At 36.4% G+C, this 15268-nt stretch overlaps 1 non-coding gene across 1 annotated transcript; it reads left to right on the top strand.

Annotated features, from left to right (window-relative positions):
- The first annotated feature begins 2296 nt into the window (after positions 1-2296).
- Positions 2297-2384, top strand: MIR30B (microRNA mir-30b). Its single transcript, NR_031961.1, has one exon. It is a non-coding gene; the product is annotated as a microRNA mir-30b (primary transcript).
- The last annotated feature ends 12884 nt before the right edge of the window (positions 2385-15268 follow it).

The raw sequence follows: 15268 nt of genomic DNA, 5'->3' as shown, positions 1-15268 counted from the left end.
TGGTCTACAAACAATTTGCACAGTTAACGCAATCATCACAGGGTCCTCAGCTTACGAAGATGATGGGATTAAGAGATTAAAGTAAAGACAGGCATAGGAAATCACAAGGGTATTGACTGGGGAAGTGGTAAGTGTTCATGAAATCTTCACAATTTATGTTCAGAGATTGCAGTAAAGACAGGCGTAAGAAATTATGAAAGTATTAATTTGGGGAACTAATAAATGTCCATGAAATCTTCACAATTTATGTTCTTCTGCCGTGACTTCAGCCAGTCCCTCCGTTCGGAGGTCCCTGACTTCCCGCGACATCAAAATTGGGTCTTCCAATTTATTTCAAATTAGATGCTTTTGTACAAATATTCTTGGTTGGAAAATAGTCATGTAAATATACTGTTGGACATGTTCTCATTGATCTCCACGCCTCAGTTCCTTCTACATGAGTCATGGGTTTGGGGTTACCCAGAAGTGGACTGTGAACCTATAAATCCCAGCATGCGTGTGGCATTGCATAGAGCATGTTCTGTGATTCCCTTCTACTCTTGTTACAGCTTTATTCATTGGATCAATGTGCATGATTTACTGTGTGTGCACTCAGGTAATATTTTTTGTTTCTTTTTTGTTTTTTAGTTTGAATGTCAATTTGGGCTTAGTTACTTTTTAAAATTATGCTGTTTCAGATAGTCTCTGCCACACTTTGCCTGGCCTGGTTAATTGTGGGTGGACCCACGCTACATGTTTTGACATTGCCTTTTTCTCATCTGTACCGTATTACAAACTTCCTAGTAATTTGACATTCACTGCTGTCTTTGCTTTAGCTTTCCAACAGATTTGGTGAAACAGTCCATTGCTTTTCAATATCAGCTTGCATCAGAATTACTCGAGGGCTTATTGATTAAAACACAGATTGCTGGGCCCTGCAAAAAAAAGTTTCTGATTCAGTAGGTCTGGGGTGGAACTTGAGAATGTGCTTTTTTACAATTCCCAACTACTGCTGATGCTTCTCCTGTAGGCCCATGCTTTCAGAATCATGGAGCTCATCTTACATTCTTTTCCTGCTAGATATTATACCCAATTAATACATGAAGTAAAACAGAAAAATCCTTAACTTAAAAACATGTAGTAATCCAGAAGTTTGATTATAAAAAGGTTTGTTGAAAATGTGAGACCATTTTTTCTCCCAGAGAAAAGGTATATTAATTGTCTAGCTGGGAGGGGCCTATTTGAATATGTTTTCAGAGAAAAGCAGAAGAAAAAAATATGGTTGTAATAGAAGTAGTTGAAACAGAAAAGCAGTGTGGTTGTAGAGTGGGGTGGTGGGGAGGTATATGTGTATTTAATCTTGAGAACCGATACTTCTGGAAAACAGCCCGAAGGGGACCAGAGACCAGGTAGAGACTGGCAAGGTTCCTGAAAGTCCTGGGTTGCCTATGAAATGCCAAAGATTTTTAAAGCCTGCTGGCAGTGGTTATTATATGTAATTTTACTCCCAAATTTGAAGATTTCCTCTTCTTTGATGCAAGTGTATTGGTAGGACCACTGGTAATAGTTAGTGGAGATAATTGTGGGAATATATTTTTAATCAGAAAGAATGCAAAAAGAGGGGGAGACATTTCTTTGAGACACCTTAATGACACTGGGAACAGTAGAAGGTGGAAAGAGATCAGAGTGTGGGAAAGATGTGCTTGAGATGAAATTATCTGAATTCTGAATGTGGGGGAGAAGATGAGGGAGAGGTTTGAGGGGGAGGAGAGATGACTAAGCTCCTCACAGTGTTTCATTAACTGTCTTTTACCTAAAGGAGGAATCTTCTTAATGAAGATTGGTTGATGCATCATACTGGTCATCAAGTAAGCTCTTACAAATGCAAGTTTGATTGTTTTGAAGGGAAGGATATAGGAAGGCTGGACAATCAGCTACATTTAGATATGGAACGCTACAGGATGTCTGCATTTATTGTTGTAAATTCCTATGGTGAAAAGATCACTTCTTTGTGACTAGCCTGGGCAATATAGTGAGACCTTGTCTCTAAAAAAATTTTTTTAATAAGAAAAATTAGCCAGGCATAGTAGTGTGCCTGTAGTGTGCCCCCCACCACCACCCTGGACACCCCAGCTTCCAAAGAAACAAACACCCAGCTCACTTCTGCCTTTTCCTTGGATTCTACACTTTCTCTCAGCATATCTTTCTGGGTGAGTCTTGCCTCATTTTATGTGAATGCTGTGCCTGTTCTTTTTTTCAACAGAGTCTTACTTAAAGGACCATACAAACTTAGTAAAGAGTTTAAGTCCTGCTTTAAACCAAGTTTCAGTTCATGTAAACATCCTACACTCAGCTGTAATACATGGATTGGCTGGGAGGTGGATGTTTACTTCAGCTGACTTGGAATATCAACCAATTAACATTGATACAGATTTGGCAAGAATAGTATACAGAGGCTTGAATTTTTAATGTAATGTGACTAAAGGTTTGTTGGAAATGTGAGACCATTTTGTTCTCCCAGAGAAAAAGTGTGTTAATTGTCTAGCTGGCAGGGATCTACTTGAATATGTTTGCAGAGAAAAGCAGAAGAAACCATGGTTGGAGTAGGAGTAGTTAAAACGGAAAAGCAGTATGCTTATAGAGGAAAAATTACCCTAAATTTATTAAACGTTATTAAAATTCCTTTAAATTTGTTACTCAATTTAAATTTTTATTGTATCTTTTCAATTTTGCTATAGCACTAACATGACATAAGGCTCTGAGTATTGGGACAAAAGAATACCCTTTGGTAGTTGGGGTCAGGTTTGTAGTATTGCAATGTGCTTCAGCAGGCATGGGCTTTGACATCAGACATTTGTTGCCATCTGGACTCCACAAGTGAATTTGCTACAGGATTTGGAGGAGGGAAAGGCACTGTTTCCGTACCTCGGTGGTTTTCTCATCTGCAAAATAGGTATGGTGGTTGCATGGATTGACTTATATGATGAATATAAAGTGGTTCATTAGTACAGTACCTGTCATATTAAGTACTCAATAAATGCTAGCTATTATTAATGCTGTCTTTTAGGTGTTCAGTAAATCGTTGGCTATAATGCTTAAAGCAGACATAACTTGTTTTTATTTTAGCAATAAAGATGATGCCAACTTTTTGGTTTAATGGAAATGCTTTGAATCTTTGATATTATTGTAATATAGTGGCAAGGAATTTCAAAGCCCAGCTTCTGGAGCTCATATCCTGATTCTGCCAGTTACTTAGCTATGTTACTTTGGGGGAAGTTACTAATCTCTCTGTGCCTCTGTTTCCTCAGTCCACTAAATTGGAATTATAATAGCACCTACCTGATAGGATTGTTGAGACTAAATGAGGTAACAATTTAAAAATAAGCAAATACCTGATAATTAGTTCTATATATGTATTGTTTGGTCTAAATGTTATTTCCATTTTCATGCCTTTACTTAAAATACTGAAAATTAATTTTTTATAGCTTTGTTTTTCAGTTGCATGAAATCAGCCTGCCTTTTCTTTTTTTGGTGATGCATCCACATTCTGTATAGGTAAAAAGCAAAACAAACAAGTATAAAACAAAAATTACGTAAGAAGTACACACATCCTAGCAGCTTGGCAAGTGTCTGTATGCTCTTGCCTGTGCCTAAATCCAGAATTAGAATTCATGTTTGGTGCTCCTATGAAAGATGTTTAAATGTTATGAGAAATACATGATTAAATAAAAATGTGAAATGAAAGCATGAAGACTTGTTGAAGGTGAGTGCTGTTTTTCTAATTATATATTTTATTTGTTTAATGAATAATTTGTTATTTTCTTTGTCATTACAAGAGAGCTGTTGTATTCTGTACTTAGGTGCAAAGCATACTACGTTTTAGCTCCACATGTTAATTTGAAACTTGCCAAATGCTTACATTATTTTATCATTTATAGTACTTCAAGAAACATATTGCAATGCATTACAAAGCATATAACCTAAAGGTAGTTTTATGAAGTGTTTTTCTCCCAAATTAAGCATATTTGGGAATTGCCCATCAATTTGTTTTTGAACCTCAGTGCATAAAATATAGAATTTTTCTTTCATATGCTCAGATGTGAAAAATACTCCGCATATGCATGTGGTTTAGGCTAAAAAATAGCCTGTAGGTTAAATTCCTAATTCTAGTGTTTAATTCATTGCCTTTTTTCTTCTTGTTTAATGGCCATATGTTTATATCTTTATATTATGTACGTTCCTGATTATATAATAAGGTCTTTGATCATGTGAGCTATCAGATTTGCCTCACTTTGTCACTTAGAATAAGCTATACATGAAACTATAGTTGTACTTAAGTGAAAATTTGAGTGTTTTTCTTGTTTGAATTAATACAGTGAAACATTCTACTTAACAGTTAGCTGTCTCCCACCCTTATAGGAAGGTACATGCCTTCATTTTTTAAAACACTGTATATTTATTAGAATTGTTACAGAATTTTAGTAACATATTCTAATCATATATTTTCTGATTAATGTGTGCTTATCAGTTTTAGATGTTATGAAATCTGGATATATGATAAAATGCCTCAGTTTCCCCCCCTTGTTTACCATATTACCATTTGTTATTAATAGATAATGTAAAATTGGATGTCTTTGATAATTTTGGGATGTGTTCTGAAATTATACTTGAACTTTTTTCTGTGAATTTTGAAGATTTGGTATCTTAGTATTTGGTGAGCATTTGGCATGAATTATTTAGCTTCACCCCTGTTTCATGATTTCTTTCTCTTATCGATTTCCAATAGGAAAATGTTATGGTTCTAAATGTCTCCTGTAGACTTTAGTAATTGAAAAAATTCAGTTAAGATGGGGGGAATCTGTAATATATAATAGAGTTTATCTTTTAATTATGTTCAAGTTTTTTTAATGATTTCTTTTTTAGTAAATGTCAAAGTGTTACTCAGTGCAAAATATTATGCAATATTATAATCAACTAACCTCTTCATTGATAATGACTTCATATTGAGAGGTTTTTTAAATCTAGAAATATTCTTGTTTTAAATTCCATATTAAAATGTAAAAGTATTTTTATTTTTTAATTACTCACAAAGCTACTAGTACATTATAAAACTGACAACAATTTCACATTTAGAATTTTTATATGTATATAAATTAGGATTATTTTTTAATATTAGCCTTAACTTTCTTTAACTGTTATGGAAAAGAACCAGTCCCAAGGGTATTTTTACTATTTAATACATGTTATTCCCGTGATTCAAAATCTTAGCAGTAGAACCTGTTGAGCTACTTAACTTTCTGTCTTGAGACTGTCCAGGTGCAGTTATAACTGGTTTCAAAGTTGCGACCTTTTCCTTGCTTGTTTCAAAATCGTTCCTTAAAATATGTTCAATATTTTTTCTTTTGTCAAAAAATATTTAAAAACAGGATTTGTGGGTTGTTCTGTTTTTTAAAATTAGTTTGAGAAACTTCCTTTGCCACTTGTTTTCTGTGCAAATGTTGTAAGAGCTCAAATTCCCTGGGGGTAGAGAGGACCTTTATAAGGTTTTTTTGGTTGAAAGGTCTAAAAGGCACTTAAAGGTATACAGTTACCTTTATTTAGATAACCCAGTCATTTTGACATTATGATAAGCTTTCCCCACTTTATAGGTTATCTGAAATTATAGTACAACTATAGTTTCACGTATAGCTTGTTTATACTTAATATAACTTAAAATTATTTTCCTATGTGTAGTCAATAGCACATACAAAACTCCTGTTTGTTCAGTATTCACCAAAATACTGAGTTATTTTTCAAGTAAAGGTATGAGTATGAATGAGAAACAGTTTGTGGATTGGGTATCGTCAGTCCTTCATTTTCAGATAACTTTATAAATGTTTGGTCCTTCAATCTGTAATCTTAAACTTTTTTAATGTTATAAATTCTTCAAATCAATATTAAATGCAATGACCAGACTATGTCTTCAAAACTGATATAATGTCATGATTAGATGTGCAGACGACTATGTTACATGGGTGATAAACGAACCTTTAACATACAGAAATTAATATCAGATTAAGCTAAAACATTAAGCAAAGTTAATACATGCTTGCATCCATATATGTATTTATTTATTAATGATTTGTTAGAGAATCTTTGTGCTTCATAGTCACTAGACCTAAAGTAGAAGCAGTTGTCAGGAATGTCTGACTGCTATTCATCTTCATGGCCAAAGTAAATTTCACATATTTTTTTCGTAATGGTTTTCTTTAGTCTCTTTATTAACCCGTCATCATGACAAGCCTGTCAGGTGACACATGTGAAAAGCAGATGTCCTTTCTCATTCCTGGTGCTTCCTTAGGAGGCAGTTCAGTGCAGGGGAAGGAACATTATTAGATAAAGGATAAAAAGCAGAAGTGCTTTCTCCTCTCACATTCCACTCAACACTTCTCTCACCAAATGTGTGTGGGGATTTCTCTCCAACAACAACCAGCAGTTCTTTACTGCAGATTCTCCAGTGGATACCAGCCAGGTGTCCTCTAATTCGGTTCAATTCTGGCGTTATCTACCAGGAGATAGTGTCAGATCCTACAAGTGGAGGGCTCAGTCCTACAAGACTACCCCTTCCTTCAGATGTCAGTCACAAGCAGTTAGCGGTTTGTGATTCTGACCAACTGGCTAGAGATCCCCCTCCTCAAGTGTGATTAATTTGCTAGAGCAGCTCACAGAGTTCAGGGAAACACTTTATTTACATTTACCCATTTATTATAAAGGATACTGTGAAGGATACAGATGAACTGCCGGAAAGACAAGGAGCATATAAGCAAGCTACTGAGAAGGATCACGGAGCTTCTGTGCCTTCTCCAGGTGCACCACCCTCTGGGAATAGTCAGTTCATGTGTTCAGCTATCTTGAAGCTCATTCGAACCCTGCCCTTCTGAGTTTCTGTGGAGGCTTCATCATGTTAGGGTTCAGAAATCAGTATCCCAAAATATGGGGCTTTGACATGCTGAATTAAAGCAGCAGCCTCAAGGCCTCTTGACCTTCTCCAACTCTCCTCACTCAAATCCTGTCTCTCCCAAAGCACAAGATGAGGCTGTTCCCCAAAGTTCCCTTATTTACTTAGAAACTGGACCTCAGAGAGGAACACAATTACCTGAGATTCCGTCCCTGAAATTGCATTAACCAGAGATTAAAACTTATATCACAGAGGAAGAGACTGAAAATTAAACACCACACCTGGAGCCCAGATGACCTGTCCCAATATGTTCTCCAGTCCCATTTAGTTCCCAAAGGGAATCATTTACAAACCATTGTCTGATCTTCAGGCCCATTTATTTACAGCTCCACCTCTTTCCCCAATGAAAAGGATACTTAAGTGTCAGCCATCTATCAGCCCTTTCTTTGAGTTTTCACATTTTGTATGACTCCTGTGCACACATATGCATGTAATAACTTTGTTATACTTGTTAATTTTTTTTTCATTATAGGGGTATCCACCATGGTTATATATGATGGGGAGGAAAGGGATTACTCCATTTCTGCCCCTGCAGCCTGTAGGCATGATTGATTACATCATTGGTCGCCGGTGATTAACTCAATCTTCAAGCCCTGTCCTGTCCCTGGAGGTTGGAGGGTGGCACTGAAAGCTCCAACCATATCATCCTGCTTTGATCTTTCCGGTGACCAGACCCCACCCTGAAACTATCTACAGGTCCCCAGCAACATTCATTCCATTAGCATACAAATAACATTCTTACGATTTCAGAGATTCCAGGGGCTTTAGGAAGTGGAGATGAAGAGCAAATATATATTTCACAATATCACAAACATGCCCTTGGGAATTAGACTTCTGATCTAATCTGAGCTCCCTCACTTGCCATTTTTGTGACCTTGAACAAGTTGTTCATCTTTTCTGGATAGTTCTCTGTGAAAAAAAAATTAAAATTAAAAAAAATGGAGGCTATCAGGTTGTTATGAGGACTAGATAAGAGAACTATATGAAGGACCGTGCACAGCGCTAGCAACAAAGTTGTTTAGTAAGTACTATTTCAATTTATTTTGCTCCCAAGCTCATGTGAGCTCCCTCAGTGTCTACCACCAAATCATGTGATGTGTATCCTAGTCAAATCTTAAAGTTCGTCCACCTTGAATCTTTAAGTCATTTAACATGTGTTTTTAAACCTGCATTATAAGAACATTAGGGTTTTTATTTTGATCCTGTGGCAGTTAAACTTTCTTATGCAAGCATTCAAACATTTAGCTTCAAACTGAGCAGATAAATAGTCTGAATTATTTCATTATGTATTAAAAAAATGATTAAGCCTGCCTCAGGCAGCTCAGACAAAGCAGGTAAAAGACTATCAAGGAATAACATTAGAAAACACTAATCAAAGTGCCTAAAAAGCTTTATGCGGTCCAGGTTATACAGGGATGTTGGAACAATAAAACAAAACATTATAAGGTATGACACGTTAGAGATAGGTAGAACAGAACAGATTATGTTAGAGAAGTCTCTTCTAAAATTGTGTTGGCTAGCCTGTGATTTGAACTTCTACCTTGTATGTATGTCCATGTGTAACAGGTTGAACATGCAAGAAGCAGTGTTCATAAAAGGTGGCAAACTTGTTTTGTTTCTCAGTCTTTTCAGATCATTGCTTATAAAACACTGATATTTACAGTAAATATCTTATTTTAAATATTAGCTAACCCTTTTAAGTGGTGTGTCCTTGTGCTGCAGTCATTTAATTACCTCATTCTTCGGTAAGTTGGCATGTGATTTGAGATAGCTCTAAGTGCTAATGGATTGTTTGAAGGAGTCAAAGGCAAAACCAGGAAGAGAAAACTATTTTTAGGAAAAAGTGATCATACAACAGACAGGCCTTAAATAGAAGAAATGAGATATCTCTATCTTTACTATGTAACCTTTAGCTAATTCCTTACACATTCTTACCTCAAATTTTTTGTATGTAAATGAGAGTTATAGTCTTGTAAATTCCTTTTCCTCTGTGACTACATTCAGTTATTGTGTGTGTGTGCATGTCAGTAGAGCACGGTATTTAGTAGAATGAGTTCTTGGTTAAACCACCTGGCATTTGCAAAATGGGGCCACCTGTCTCTTAAATTGTAATGAGGATTTGATTAGGTAATCTAGGTAAATCACTTAGCACGAGTCTCCAACCCCCAGACTCTTGACTGGTACTGGTCTGTGGCCTGTTAGGGACTAGGCTGCACGGCAGGAGGTAAGCAGGGAGCAAGCTAGCACTAGGGCCGGAGCTCCGCCTCCTGTCAGATCAGTGGCAGCATTAGATACTCACAGGAGCACGAACTCTGTTGTGAACTGTGCGTGTGAGGGATCTAGGTTTCGTGCTCCTTATGAGAATCTAATTATTGCCTGATGAGCTGAGGTGGAACAGTTCCTTCCCAAAACCATCTCACGAAACCCATCCCTGGTGCCAAAATGGTTGGGGACCTCTGGCGTATCACACTATCTGGCACATACCAAACACTCAGAAAATATCCCATTTCTCAAAACTCAGTTCCAGTGCCAAGTCTTAATAGTATGTTGATCTTGGAACTCCAAGGTAGTTGGTCCTGTCTTTGTGCCATAAATGTGCCTTGTACTCAGTAGTGCTAAATTGCTATCACTAGTGCTAAATGTACTAATTTATCTGTGTGTCTACTTCCCTTCTTAGATTGTGAGCCCCTTGAGGACAGAGATGGGTTTACTCATATTTATAAATTCATTGACATGATAAATATTTGCTGAAGGAATAAAATTGTCTCTTATTTTTAAGTGCGGTCCCCTCCATCTCTGAGTGGAAGGTAGTCCGGGAGCAAAAGTGACTGGTAAAAGTCTTCTAAACAATCTGGCCACATTCTCAACTCACTCCACCCCCGCTTTTTTAAACAGCTATTTAATTGCCATTGTAATCCTAAGGATTGGATCAATTTTTCACTTCCCTTCTTCACACTTTTTTCCTTTTACTAAGAAAATAAAGTAATAAAGTGACTGCCCAATGGAGAAAACTGTCCACTAAATATGAATTAATAAGTGCTATGATCAGAAATTATGTAAAAGCAACATAATGGCACTATAAAAAGGTATTTTCTTGCAATCAAAAACCTTGGGTTTATATTACAGCCCTGCTACTGTCTAGTCATATGACAGTGATCAAGCTCTTTGGCTCGACAAAATAGGGATCATCTCTATTTCTGGCTTGTTATGATTGATGTGAAATATTCATACAGACTACCACTGTGCCTGGTAAGTAGAAGACCTCAAATCTTTCTTGGAGTTACAGTTAATACTGTATCGTTTAAATTTGAGAAAAACCAACTTTAAAAAATCACATATATACAGTTGTTTACTGCTAGAAATTTTATTTAAATTAGTTGATACTCTTGGTTAGGTAATGAAAAACAATGGTTTTATCTCCATTATGCTAATGTGATAGGGAAGAGTAACAGAGTTCAAATGGCAAAGGCATACCTGACAATTAAGATGCATAAAGGGTAATACTTCCGAACACAAGAAGACAAGTCTCTACTTGATACTACTCTCCACAGTTAAATCATTGATACTTTGTGCCACGCAGTGAAGACAACTGTCTAGGTGTTCACTGTATTTTTCCTTATGAAAGTAGAAGGTTAGAGAAAATTATTCTCAATACAATTGATACAAATAAAATTGATTATTAGGTACCTTTTAATTAGGCAGTAAGGGCATATGAAGCTTCATTACCTATGAGAATTTTGTCAGAATTACTTGCCAGTTACCATGTTTTAAAACAACTTCTCAAAATTCCCCACTTCTATTTTCTCCTTTCTGTTCTACCAATTTTACTCCATACCTTTTTGCTAAATAAACATTTTCTTCCAACTCTCAGTTTTGTGTTTTTTTCATTTGATCTGCTCTTCAAAGTGTATCAGCTAATGATTGAATTGGGCTATGGTGTAACAGAGAACTCTAAGACAGTAGCTTAAACCAGATTTTTGGTTTTTTTAACCCCTAAGTCTTGCTGCCTTTTTCACAAAGACAAGGCTCTTTCAGAAACTCCCAGCTTATGTCTCATTTGCCACAGCTGCGTCACATGGCTATCTTTTGGCTGTAAGAGATGCTGAGAAGCATAGTTTTGTTTTTTTTTTGCTGGGCATATTGTCACTCTGAGCAAAATCAAAGTTTTATTTGGATCCTTCTACTTAAATTCACCTTTTATGGCAATTTAAGTAGTCATTTGTCATAGGATTTCCCGGAAGGGTGAAGAACTTCTATATAGGTTACTTATTCTGACTAACATAAATTATCCTACCACCACCATCCCATAATTCTAAACTCATAGAAATGTCATAGAAAACAACAAACATACACACAGCTAACCACAAAAGAAAAAGGAAATCCCAGCTGCCAGAAATGAAGAAAAAACAAAGCCAGAATAGTAAACTCAGCAGCTGAAGGTACACTGACCTAGGGGGATAATAGTGTTGGCTGTGGGTCTCACCAATGGACCCTGAGACTTTAACAGCAGGAGATATGGCCTGACTATATAGGAAAGCTGGGACTGAGACCTGTGCACAAAGCCAAGACCCTAGCAGGTGCTCCAGCCTCAGGAAGGAGAATGAGCAGAATTCTACACAATAACCCGGGGAAGCTACAAAGTTGTCCGAACCCAAGACTTTAGGGTGGAGAAAGAGGAAGTTTTCTGTGAGAAAGCTGAAGTTTACATTTCAGTTTTGCTCTCAGAATATCCTTGCTTAGCTTAAAAATGTCAGGCACATTAAGGTACTGACCTTAATAAAGCAATGAATAAGATGTACGGAAGTATGTGTTCTCTTGGCTTCTCTTAAAATCATTAGGGGAAAGAATTGGCATATATTCAAACACATTTGAAGAAATTACGCATTTTTGGAGATGGAGTCTTGCTCTATTGCACGGCATGATCATAGCACACCGCAACCTCAATTTCCTGGGCTCAAGTGATCCTCCCACCTAAGCCTCCCAAGTAGCTGAGACCCACAGGTATGTACCGCCATGCCCGGCTAGTTTTTTTAAAATTTTTGTAGAGATGGAATCTCACTGTGTTGCCCAAGCTGGTCTCGAACTCCTGGGCTCAAGTGATCCTCCCACCTTGGCCTCCCGAAGTGTTACGATTACAGGCATGAGCCACCATGCCTGGCCTGAAGGAAATTTCAAAACAGAAGGAATAAGCTAAAATACAGCACAGAAGAGGTAGAAAAATGAAAGTAATTCATGGAAGATCCAATATACGTATGTATTTTAGGAGTTTAAGGAGAAAACAAGGTGTGAGGCAGTTGTGAACTGACCTAAGAATGTGTAGTATACAATTCTTGGTAGATAAATGTTACGCACTCAAGTTTTTGAGGCGAGGGGAACAGGTAGCTTCCTTCTCTTCACGCGTACTCCTGCCACCAAATTACCCCCTAACAGCTACGTTATAATGAAAACAGTTTCATGCCAACTTCTGTTACAAATACCTATATTAACTGAGCAAGAAAACTGATCTTACAGCATGTTCTGCAGGCTAAAGGAAGTTGCTCTCAGCCCGTTGAGGTGCTCTAACCACCATCTTGCCTGAAAGGTTCCTTTAAGAAGCAGGATTCTATTACCTTAACAGAAGGTGTGTTGATGGCTGGACAAGAGCCTTTTAGGGGGTTAGACTAGGACATCATCCCAAAATATAAGGGCTACAGGCCATGCTGGATTCTTATGGCCTCTTCTTGCAATGGTGGTATGTGTTACTCTGCTATTAATCTGAAAACCTTTAATCTCACCGTTGGAGGCCCATTTAAAAAAGTATTTTAGTTAGCAGTTCACTAATAAAAATTTCTACCATTTAGTATGAAAATTAAAACATTGTATGTTGATCAAGAAGCAGTCAACAATACCTAAAATAGCTTCCACTAGAGTATGCATTCTCTGATTAGAACACTAGTTCATCCTCCTAGTGGACTGTTCCATCAGAATGGTAGCAAGACTTAAGCAATGACTTTACGTAAGTTACATGTACCACACTGTGTATACTAAGCATTCATCTTACATTCTGTAACATAGTGGAATTAAACTAGAAAACAGCAAAAGAGATGATTGGAGAAACCCTCAACTACTTTGAAATTATGTAATAGATTTCTTGGTAGGCCCTGGGTCAAAGAACAAAACAAATTTCAAAATATTTTCAAGTGAATAATATGACACAGCAAAACATGTGAGTTGCAGCTGAAGCAGTGCATGGAGGAAAATTTATAGACTTACATGCATACATTAGAAAAGAAGCAACGCTGAAAATCAGTTACCTAAACTATTTTCAAGAAGCTAGAAAAAGAAGAGCAAGGAAATAATAAAAGACAAAAAGTCAGTGAAATAACACACAATAGAGAAAGCCAATATGTTGGTTCTTTGAAGTCTAAAAACAATAATAACCTCTATTGTTTAACATATTTGAGATATTAGCCAATAACATAAGGCCTGAAGTAAAAAGATACAATGTTTAGAAAGAAGAAAATAATACCATTTATAGACAACTGGTTGTGTGCATAGAAATTTCAAAAGACTCACCAAACAAAATAACTTATCAAGGTCACTGAATACAAACTATACAGAAATTGTATTTCTATGTATCAGAAAGATAGAAATTGATAAAATGATACCATTTACACTAGCGTAAAATAAATACAAAAATTTTTTAATCATTTAAGAAATTTTTAAAATTCTAAATGTATGGATATACCATGTTCATTACTTGGACGTCAATTTTGTAAATTAAACTGTAACTTCAATATATGATATTATCAAAGTCCCAACAGTATGTTGGAGAAATTAACAAACTGAAGAAATGCAAAGGACCAAGAATATCCAAGATAAACTTGAGCAACAAAACTGAAAAATGTTCACCAACAGACATAAGACCTGTGATTATAAAAGTATAGTTGTAATTAACACTGATGTTGGCTGGTATAAGGATAGGCAAATAGACCAAAGTAAGACTAGATAGAATTCTGTCTACATGGTGATCCACACATTTAGGTCATCTGTGACTTTTGAGAAAGAGAAACTATTGTAATGGTACAGTCAATTAGATAGCTGTATTGGGGAAAAAAGTAGACCCCTTCCTTGACACCATATCAGTTCCATATGGAATATGGTTTAAATGTGAAAAGAAATAATGAAACACGAGAGTGTCTTCATGCTTTGGGGTAGGCAACTATTTAAAGGACATAATGATAGAATCAGGGTAGAGGTTATCACTCTCCTGGCAAAATTGGTGAATAAGAAAAGACAACTTAGCCAGACACAGTGGCTCATGCCTGTAATCCTGTAGCCCTGGGAGGCTGAGGTATGAGGATAGCTTAAGGCCAGGAGTTCAAGACTAGCCTGGGCAACATAGCGAGACCTTGTCTCTACAAAAATTTTAAAAATTAACTGGGTGCGGTGGCATGCACTTGTAGTCCCAATTACTTGGCAGGCTGGGGCAGGAGGATCGTCTGAGCTATAATTGTGTCACTGCACTCCAGCCTTTGCAACAGAGCAAGACCCTGCCTGTCTAAAATTAAAAAAGAAGACAACTTGATATCAGGAAAGAAATAAGGCATGAAAACGGATAAAATTAAAATTATTTGATTTAGAAAGTGATCGTGAATTTATGTGAATTTGAGATTTTAGATATTTTTTGATGAGTGTTGCCAAATATGTATTATTAAATAAGTCTAAATCTGTTTTTTAAAATGTACTCTGAACACACAAGCTCTGGATGGGTTATTGAAATACATTCATTGTGACCAAGTAAGGACTATTTCCATATGGGAGAATGATTTAACATTGGAAAATCTTTTCACATAGTATATACCATGTTAATAGATTAAAGAGAAAAGGCATGTTACTATCTCAGTGAATGCAGGGGATTGGAGGGGAGAGCCAACAAAATGCAAGTTATATTCACTTAGGATTTTAAAAATAAAACATCCTCTTAATAGATGAATAAATGTATTAGTACGATAAAGGATAGCTTACCAAAACCCATAGTTACTGTTACAAGTTAATGGTACAATTTTAGAGACGTTCCTTAATGTCAGCAATAGTACAGAAATGGGCTATTGTATTATTACATCTGTTCCATGTTGCACTGGAGATCTTGGCCAGTGCAGTGAGACTAGAAGAAGAAATAATAGGCATAAGGATTGCGAAGAGAGAATCAGTTATTGTTAATGGGCAAGATCATTGTTTATTTGAAAGTCCAAGGAAAACTACAAAGTAGCATAACTAATGTGAGAGTTGAGAGATTTTGGATATAAGAGC

This window comes from Macaca mulatta, chromosome 8 (assembly GCF_049350105.2).
Source record: "Macaca mulatta isolate MMU2019108-1 chromosome 8, T2T-MMU8v2.0, whole genome shotgun sequence".
NCBI classification, from domain to species: Eukaryota; Metazoa; Chordata; class Mammalia; order Primates; family Cercopithecidae; genus Macaca; species Macaca mulatta.
This window is presented reverse-complemented; position numbering and strand designations above follow the sequence as displayed.